At 34.7% G+C, this 10500-nt stretch overlaps 1 pseudogene across 1 annotated transcript; it reads right to left on the bottom strand.

Annotated features, from left to right (window-relative positions):
- Positions 1-8223: 8223 nt before the first annotated feature.
- LOC309661480 (ATP-dependent RNA helicase DDX39A pseudogene) lies at positions 8224-9417 on the bottom strand (annotated as a pseudogene). The gene is made up of 2 exons: positions 9319-9417; positions 8224-8940 (listed from the first exon to the last, which is right to left on the bottom strand). The product of its transcript is annotated as an ATP-dependent RNA helicase DDX39A pseudogene (transcript).
- Positions 9418-10500: the final 1083 nt, after the last annotated feature.

The raw sequence follows: 10500 nt of genomic DNA, 5'->3' as shown, positions 1-10500 counted from the left end.
GTCTTCTTCTTTTAAAAGGGAACACCTTATAAGACATTATGAGGATTAAATAATAAATAGCATAAACACAACAGTAATTTATTATGTTCTGTTTGTGGTCAGGTAAAGTTCTAATGTATGCTTTATGTGGATGATTTGTATTATTTTCTATTAGATAGGAATTCGTCAAAAATGTGATGATACTATTATTTCATTATTTTTATTATACTAAGATTTTTGACTTGATAATGGATGTCATGCATAGTCTTTGATGCTAAGGAATTAATAATTTGTCCAAGAATTATAATCTCCATTTGTAGAAGATATTTGTATCATTCCTTTCAGTTTATTTTGTAAACAATTTTTAACCAAAAATGTTTTCTTCTCTTTCTCTTTTTCCTTCTCTTCCTTCTCTTGCTCCTACTTCCCATTTCTTCTAGAGGTGGGAGGATGGATTTTTTTAAGGGAAGACGATAGGGAAAAAACTCTGTGTTGGTTTTAGACACCAAACTTTGGTATAAAATACTCATTAGTTCAAGTTTCTTGCCATTTTTTTTGTCATGGTAACATTCTAAAATGTGCTGAGCAAAGAGTTCTATGGGTAAGGCAAGTCATTTTCAAAGCATAGATTTTATTAATTATAAATTATTCAAGCCTTGTCAAGTTTTAATTTTCTTGCCAAATTCTATTATTAAAAATAATGACATGTCATATTGAGATCAAATTTAAGTGCCTTAGAAATATTACTAATGTTAAAATTAAATTCATGACATTTTAAGTTTCTGATGATCTTTCTAGTTGTATTTTGCCCTCTAAAAATGGTATCTTACCAAAAATGAATACCTGCTGTTTCTATTCAATAAGTAACTCTATAGTGTAAAGAAAAATACAGCTTGACTTTGTAGGTTATACAAACCTGCAAGATAGTCTTTACACTATTAAAATGAAAACTAGTTTTCCAGTTTTTATTTCTGATTTAATATGATGAAGAATTATCTACCCCCCTTTCCTCACAGATGTCATTATAAAGTATCAAGGGAAATAAAACAGGAACATAATTTTAACTTGAAAGAAAATTGGAGAAATCTCTAACCTCAGATTACTAAGAAGGGGGAAGTGCTTCAAAATCCTCTATAAATGCAAAAGTGTTGCATACAATTTACAATGGAAAAAAATTATGGTTGTAGTTTTTGACAAAACTAGGTAATTTTCAAAAGACATACATTTTCAGAGTTGAGGGCAGAAAGGAGATAAATCTAAGAATACCAGTTATCACTAAGAAATAAGAGATAAAAATAATGAGTTATCTTTGTTTCCACTAAAACATTCGGTCCACGTGGTTTTTCAGAGAAAATTTCATATAAAGTTTAAGAAACATATAAGGCTAATGCTGTTCAGATTGTACCAAAGCATAGAACATGTACAAAATCTTTTGAATTCTTTTTATGTAGACTTTATAACATTTATACCTAAATCCAACCAAGATAGCATACATATAGATAGAAAAAATACATTAATCGCACTTAATAATACTAGTAAAATCCTTAGAGAACATATAAGTAAGCTTAAATATCCATGCTTTAAAAAGAATTACATGTGATACCATGAAGATGTTTTCCAGGAACTCAATGTTTCAATATTAAGAAATCATTTATTAGAGTTCCTTACATGACTAGAACAAGAGAAAAATTATATAATCTGTTCAGTTTTTAGAAAACTATGAGATAAAATTTTAAATTTATTCCTGAATAAAAAAAAAAACTTTTAATGAAATAAGAGTATATGACATTTTCCTCAATTGAAACCATCAACTTAAAAACTACTAACATTCTCATTGAAATAATAAACAAGACCAAATTCTCCACTATTACTACTGTTATTCAGTATTGTAAGGGAGATACTTGTCAATACATTTGGGTAAGAAAAATGTTATTGTACTGAATGTAGTAAATTAAAATAATACTTAACTGTAAAGAAAGGTTAGGGGACTTCCCTTGTGGTCCAGGGGCTAAGACTCCTCGCTCCCAATGCAGGGGGCCAGGGTTCGATCCCTGGTCAGGGAACTAAATCCCACATGCTGCAACTAAGATTTCGCATGCCTCAACTAAAAGATTCCACGTGCCACAACCAAGACCTGGCACAGACAAATAAATAAATAAATATTAAAAATATAAAGAATGGTTAGAAAACTCTTGGACCAAAGAGTTAAAAAATTATCTAATGAATCTGTAAATCTGACATTAATTCCAATATCAAAATTTAATGAGACAAATTAACTACAAGTTTGCATGCAAAAATAAGCCTGTTAGATAGCCAGAAAAACTAAACTCAAATAATGGAGCCAGGACTAAAGCTAACACAAGTTACTACGTTTCTGTGAATATAGAAAAAGTAGAGTATTTTTTAGAAATCATAATAATGAAAGCTTTTCTGTGAATAAGACATTAAAAAACAAAAACAACAAAAAACCCAAACAGAGAAGACTTAAATTAGGTACATGAGGTAAAAGATCCTTATGTATGGCCCATATTACAGAGAAAAAAAAAAAGTGACAAAATGGTGTAAAATTACTTCAACACATATTATGGATGAGTCTGATTTCCTTAAAACATAAAAAGCACCTAAGTCAATCATAAAATGACAACAGGAAATGAAGTGGTAAGAGTCAGGATTTGGGCAAACTATACAGAAAAAATTTTATTTTCTTGATTATTCACTAACATTTAGTATTGTCAAATTTTCTGATTTTTTATCAATCTGATAGGTTAACAAAATATGCTGGTTACTAATGCTCATAACAGAATTTCCCTTCTAGTAATTGGTTATTCATAATTTTGCTCCTTTTTTTCTATTGGTGTTGTATTTTTGTTTGTTTACAAAAATCTCTTGAATTTTCTGAATATTAATTCTTTATAATTTTTAGCATTACACATATTATTTTTTATTTGTATTTTCTTAATGTTATGAAGTCCTTTCTTTATTGTAGATTACCTCTGAACAAAATTCTTAGTTTTGATGTAATAATATTTATCTTTAAGTCATTTAAATTTATTCTCATTAATGCTTAATATAGGCTTACTTACCATTTAACTTTGTGCTATATCAACTCTACTTCATAATTTGTTTTCTTTTTCTGAATAGTTCAAATGTATATTTCTGCTTCACAATGTGTACTTACTAGTTTTATTCTCCTAGAGCTCATCCCTGAAATCCACTCTAGTGTTTATGCAAACACATATTTATTTTTCTTATGAATTTTATAAGACTATAAGTAACCTTGTGTGAGAAAACTAACTCACAATGCACCATTCTGTGATCTCCCCAACCCTACTTCCAGCTCTCTACCATGTTGTAATTTTCTAGACATTTTATTCGAGATTATTAATAAAGAAATACCTTTCTTCTTCTCTCTTCTGGCCCCTTGGTGTTTTTTGCTTGTTTGGTGTGTGTGTGTGTGTGTGTGTGTGTGTGTGTGTGTGTGTGTGTTTGCTTATTAAGACAATTAAACTGTTTCAAACGTACTTATCCAGCATAACTTCTACTATCATATAGTATCCCCCTTGATGTATTTCTTTCTTGCAGGAGTTCAGATTGGGTCTGTATGTGGTAAGCTTTCTGAAGCCTTGTTATTCTCTTTCACTTAATTAGAAAGAAAATTTGAATTTAGCGGTTTCATTTTTTATATCCATTCTCTTTTTTTTTTTTTTGAAGAATTTATTTATTTATTTTATTTTTTTATTTATGGCTGTGTTGGGTCTTCGTTTCTGTGCGAGGGCTTTCTCTAGTTGTGGCAAGCGGGGGCCACTCTTCATTGCGGTGCCCGGGCCTCTCACTATCGCGGCCTCTCTTGTTGCGGAGCACAGGCTCCAGACGCGCAGGCTCAGTAATTGTGACTCACGGACCTAGTTGCTCCGCGGCATGTGGGATCTTCCCAGACCAGGGCTCGAACCCGTGTCCCCTGCATTGGCAGGCAGATTCTCAACCACTGCGCCACCAGGGAAGCCCTCCATTCTCTTTTTGACCAAGTATAATTTATAATGTCAAATTGATTCTTTACTAGCTAATTTACTTTCTCCCCTAGCACCTTTAGGATGTTCTATTTTTCTTTTATGATTTAAAATTTCATGAATACTAGTTTAGGGTGGGGAATTCTGCTTGGCATTTTATAATACCAGGATCATTCTCTTATTCTGAGAAATTTCTCAGTGATTATTTCTAAAACAAAATTACCTTACCACTCTTTGTTTCTTGTTTTCTTAATTTTTTATTGAAATATAGTTGATTTACAATGTGTTAGTTTCAGGTGTACAGCAAAGTGATTCAGTTATATGTATATTCATTCAGGTTTTTTTCCATTATAGTTTATTACAATGTTTTGAATATAATTTCCTGTGCTATACAGTAGGTCCTTGCTGTTGGACTATTGTATGTATCATAGTCTGTATATGTTAATCTCAAACTCTTAATTTATCTCTCCTCCCACCCCTGCTATCGCCTTTGGTAACCATAAGTTTGTTTTCTATGTCTGTGAGTCTACTTCTGATTTGTAAATAAGTTCATTTATCTTTTTTTTTTAGGTTCCACATATAAGCAATATCATATTATATTTGTCTTTCTCTGTTTGACTTACTTCACTTAGTATGATCATCTCTAGGTCCATCCATGTTGCTGCAAATGGTACTACTTCATTATTTTTGTATGGCTGAGTAATATTTAATTGTGCATATGCACCACATCTTCTTTATCCATTCATCTGTCAATGGACATTTGGGTTACTCTTTATTTCTTTAAAATCTATGGTATACGTACTGGCAATTATACTTCCAACTTCCATATCTCTTTTACTTTTAAAATTTCTTCTTCTCTTCCTAGCACCTTCTGAGAAATTTATTTTGCCTAATCTTGCAGGTCAACAATCCATCCTTCTCTGGTTTTCATTCCAGAACTCAGCCCATCTGTTGAGTTCTTTATCTTAATTATTGCTTTTTATTAATAGTAGTTTCTCTTTGGCTTTTATGACTTCATGTGCATTTTTACTGCTCCAATATCTTCCCTTGCCTCTTTGTGAGTAATGAATATGCTTATTTTAAATTATCATTTATCACATATGTTACTTCTGCCTCATCTGATCTACCTTCTCTTTCTCTTCCAGCTGTGGCATACAAAAGATGTATCTTATTTTCCTGTGAGTTCTTATTTTTTTGGAGCTATATTCATGACAGTTGATGATGTGTACAGTGGAGGAGCAGCTAAAGTCAGATGTTAGCTTGTGACTTGTGTGATGATTTTGAGGTAGGGATGACAAGTGTGAAATAAAATGCACATTTTATGGCAAGAAAAAGAATTTAAACATAAAACATATTTCTCTGCCCTTTGGTCTCCTCTCTCCCCTCTACTGTGCATTGTACATCTGCATTATGCATTGACCAAACCTCCCATCAGTAGAAATACATGCTAGGAGAAGAACAACCTTCTCCTAGCATCAACAAGACAACTGCTTAAAAAATAACATTTTTTCTTCATCTTGTAAGGGGCCATAATGACACTTAGATCTGGAATACGTAAACAGTCAACAATATGTCATTTAATGTATAGCCCTCGGTGTCAAAAATGTTATATAACTGTGCCTTGACTTAATGGGCAGAACAGTTCTTGGAGTTTTCTGAGATGCTATCCTTGGGTTATAATCCTCAATTGGCTTGAATAAAATTTTCCATTTCTTTCTTAGATCAATCGATTAATTTTTTGTCAACAACCTCAGAGTTATACTAAACTAATAAAGCTTATTTAGCATATTAAATTACATGGGAAGCATTGTCAAATAAGCAATATTAAACCTTTGTAGGTTATTTTGTGTGCAGGAATGTTATTAATATGTGTTCTAAAAATTATATGACATTCCTAAAATCTGATATGTCTTAGTATAATGTTAACAGTCTTAATTCTAGTTATCTTAAAATGTTATATGTCACAGAAATGACAATTTTTAAAATTAATTGTATTGTACTCAGATCTGTATGCCATTATGTCTTTTGAAATTTGTAGACAGTTATCATTTTACTTTGATGCTTTTGCAAAATTCTTTATCATCAAGAAAATTTGTAGCAAGGACTTTTTGACAATTATAGGTTTCTGATAACTTTCAGATCATAACACTGAACTCAGTAAAAAATTAGAGAATTCTAATGGAAAACCTGATAACTTCATGAAACTGCTAAGAAAAAAAAACAAGTTCAACAAGAATTAATTACATGGCACTGAATGACCTAATGAATATGATTATAATTGTTATAACTTTTCCTGAAATTTTACTAGCTTTTTAATCTTTGTGTTCCAGATATAAGGAAAACAAGATAACTGTGATCGACAACAATTTCATAAAGTATATCTTGGTAAGCAGAATTGAAACATTCTCCCTACTTGATCCCTCCAGAATTTGAAAGCTCTTAGTGAATAGTCTTATGTTGCTGACAATATTGTTAGTTACATATGTTCACTAAAAATCTGCTCTCATTGTGACAGGACACATTTGGAAACATTATATTACCAAGGTTTTGACTATAATGTCATATTTGAGAATGTGAACAGAATCAGATATAGCCAGACAGCTTTAAGGAACTTAGTTTGACTCTATGTAGCCATAAAGCCTTTTGGAAAACAGGCAGGTTTTGCCTGTTTGCCTACCTGATTCCCAGCACCTATATGAGGTGAGTAAGGAAGATCACTTTCTGGCAGGTGCAGGAACCTCAGGATATTTTTGGGACCTCAAGAAGAGAGAAATTCACCCAAATCTATAGGTATTACAGGCAAGTCTGATGGCAAACCCTTGGCTTCTTGGCCTCCTGGCCTTGAGAGGTATTTAAAATTTCAGCCTAGAGATTCCTTATGAAAAGTTCCAGCAAAGCAAATTTAAAAGAGCCTTTATGGTCAATTGCTATTCTTGCCGGACTATGCAAGTAATCAGACCAAGTTTATTGAAACTAGACATTTTCTGTAAACAAATTAGCCTATTTTGGCTATCTTTGATTAAAAAAAAAATGGGGGTAAATTTAGAAAAAAATTATGTTTCAATAGCGGATATTAAATTCTATTCCTTAATCATCTTAGAGGTTTTGTTTTTCCACCTGATTACTGGATTACTGGATTGGATCACAAATTCTCCTAGTTTCCTCAGAATTTGTCTACAACTCTCCAAACTAACATTTCCAATTTTTCTTTTACTTGTTATTTGGAGTCACTGAGAGCTAAAGTTGTGCTTTTCCTGGAGCCCAGCAAACTGAAGCTGAACAACTTGATACAAATTTAAGAGAGATCATCACAATAGCTCATGTCTAGATACAATCTTCATGCCTGTTGCTGTGTGGTCACTCAGTAGTTTACCTGAACACCTGATGACATCATCAGAGACATTCAACTACAAACCAGGAAAATCTGTCAGATTGTCGCTGTCTGCCCTCACTTGATCTGAAGATGCTTTAGTCTTGACATCTAGAAATCTTCTCATCTGGCTGCCTCCTGGGCTTAGACACTGGTTTATACATTGCTCCAATCATTAACCTTTGTTTTTCTTTAGTCTCCATAGAGATGCCTCTTATTATCAACAGATGAATGGATAAAGAAGATGTGACACATATATACATTGGAATATTACTCAGCCATAAAAAGAAACAAAATTGAGTTATTTGTAGTGAGGTGGATGGAGCTAGAGTCTGTCATACAGAGTGAAGTAAGTCAGAAAGAGAAAGATAAATACCGTATGCTAAAGTATATATATGGAATCCAAAAAAAAAAAAAAAAAAAGGTACTGATGAACCTAGTTTCAGGGCAGGAATAAAGAGGTAGACATAGAGAATGGACCTGAGGACATGGGGTGGGAGGGCGAAGCTGGGGCAAAGTGAGAGTAGCATCGACGTACATACCCTACCAAATGTAAAATAGTTGGCTGGTGGGAAGCAGCAACATAGCACAGGGAGATCTGCTCGGTTCTTTGCGATGAGCTAGTGGGGTGGGATAGGGAGGAGGGGAGGGAGGCTCAAGAGGGAGGGGATATGGGGACATGTGTATGCATATAGTTGATTCGCTTTGTTGTGCAACAGAAACTGGCACGGTATTGTGAAGCAATTATATTCCAATAAAGGTCTATTAAAAAAATAATATAAATAAATAAATAATAAATACCTGGTTTCTAGCACCACACAGGCCTTACTTTGAGAGCATATCTCCATCACCACCTTCTGAACTGAATTTTTCCATAATAAAAATTTATTCTTACACAAATCTACAGCTTTTAAACAGTAAAAAGAAAGACCCACTATCACCTAGGTAGAGGACTTGAAGCAACACGTGGGAAGCAGGGCGGCTCCGGGACATCAGGGCACGTGGTTACCGGCTCTGCTCAATGTATGTGGAGATGTTTATTTCTTCTGGAAGCTCTGCCACATTCATTTCAAACCTGTCCTGGACATCATTGAGGATGTTGGCATCATGCTCATCAGACACGAAAGTAATTGCCAGGTCTTTGGTTCCAAAGTGACCCTCATGGGCCACGTGGTGGAGGTAGCTGTCCGAATCCTCGGGCATGTCATAATTGAAGACAGTGTTGACACGCTCAATGTCCATTCCTCAGCCAAACAGATTGGTGGCCACCAGGATCCACCACTGGAAGTCCTTGAACTGCTTGATAACGTGACAGTTGCTCCTCCTGGGCCATGGCCCTGTGGATGGCAATGGCTGGGAAGTTCTGCTCCACGAGGAGCTGGGCTAAGGCCATGCAGCATTGCACCGACTTCACAAATATCACCGCCTGGTTAAACTCCAGCACGTCCACGAGATCAAAGAGCTTGCGGTTCTTCTGCAAGAAGTCTGACGCAGTACTGCTGCAGCCCAAGCAGTGTGAGCTTGGTCGTCCACAAACACCTCCATGGGGTCTTGCCTGAACTTCCTGCAGACGGGCAGGAACAACTACTGTCAAGACTAAGAGACTGGTTCAGTGGGATGGAACCAATCTGCCGACTCAGCTTCTGAACTCTGAGACTTGGAGAAGTTTCAAACGTGGGACTTTAGGGCAGCACAATTTGCCACCCCTAGTTGTGTCTCTTTGGCAAGAGGATTAATCTAGGCTGGTTATTTTAAAAAAAACATGACTCCGGAGGTCTTTCTTGTTATCTCCCCCTTAACTGCCTGCCTTTAGATTTATGGTACTGTTCCTGGAATAAAACAGTCACTGGAGATGTCTGCAAAACATGGGCTAGGAGTGGTGGGGGAACAGGGCCTAGAGATCAAAGTCCACTCTGTGTCTCATTGTCTCCATGTGGCCCAGCAAACAGTTGTTTACCAAACATTTGCTTCTCCATCTTCCAGGAATTGCCTTCCTCCCCTCAGAAGTCCCGACCACCTCCCGCAGCTGAAGACGGTGTTTAAAGTGAGAATTTCAACCATCGTGGTGAGTTAGTTTTCCCGGGTCTCTCCATTGTTTGATTTTCTGTTAATCTGCCTCATGTTAATCTAATTCTTAGAGCAGCCAGAAGAGCCTAGAAGGGTGGAGGAAAATATATTCCTCCCCAACAACACACACACACGTTGGATAATTATTAGTTCTGTTTCTCTGGGGAACCCTGACTGATACAGGAATCTACACTGGGGTAAAACGCTAGACTGTTTTATATAACTTAAAACTACAGTCCCCAAATTTCTCCTTCTAATTTCTCAACTTTCCATTTAATATTTATTGTGACTATCTGATAATAGAGTGATACAGAAATAAGTATGTAATTTATTAGAAAATCACAAAACTTATCCTTTTGGTTTTTTACAGAACAGAAAAATAAGTATTAAAACATTGGTTTATTTTCCATAGGAATAAACATAATTGAGACCAAATTTGAGATAATAGATTAAATATTTGTTCAGTCTCCATGTGATTTAACTTTCTTGTCTACAATTTTGCAGAAAATGCTTTTTTCTTTCCAAATACAATGGGGTCATTTTGTTCACTGTCACTTTCATGTCTTCTTTTTCATACTTCTCAACATTCACAAAGATTTATGGTCCTTTTTCACCTTTATCTTCTATCACAGGACACAAGGTTATCATTCTGTTCTCTTGCATCAAACACCTCATTTTTTTCACCCCCTCCTTCCACTTTCTATCTCTTAATTCTGAGTCTTTCCCCACCTCTGGATCCTTGGCCTTTTATTTTCCTACTTATTCTTTCTTTCAGAGATTTAGTGTTTCTAAGAATTCAAAAATTTTTTTTCTGTGTTGCTGTGTTTTTAGAATCATCTGTTTTTAGTTCCAGAAATATAAAAAGCAATTGTATTTTACAAGAGAAGATATATTGGTGCACTTTTAAGAAAGCAACAATCACAGCACTAATTAGGAAGGGGGCTAGCAACTCACACAAAAGGGGAATTTGGGGAAGACTCAAAGTAGGCCGACCATAAAATGTGATAATAACAAAATTACACATTTAAAGAAGAGTGGGAATTTTTACAAAGACTATTCATTACTTGTACAAATAAC

Source organism: Balaenoptera physalus (genome assembly GCF_965194825.1).
Source record: "Balaenoptera physalus genome assembly, chromosome: 5".
NCBI lineage: Eukaryota > Metazoa > Chordata > Mammalia > Artiodactyla > Balaenopteridae > Balaenoptera > Balaenoptera physalus.
Note: the sequence above shows the minus strand (reverse complement) of the source record. Positions and strands in the feature narration are given on the sequence as shown.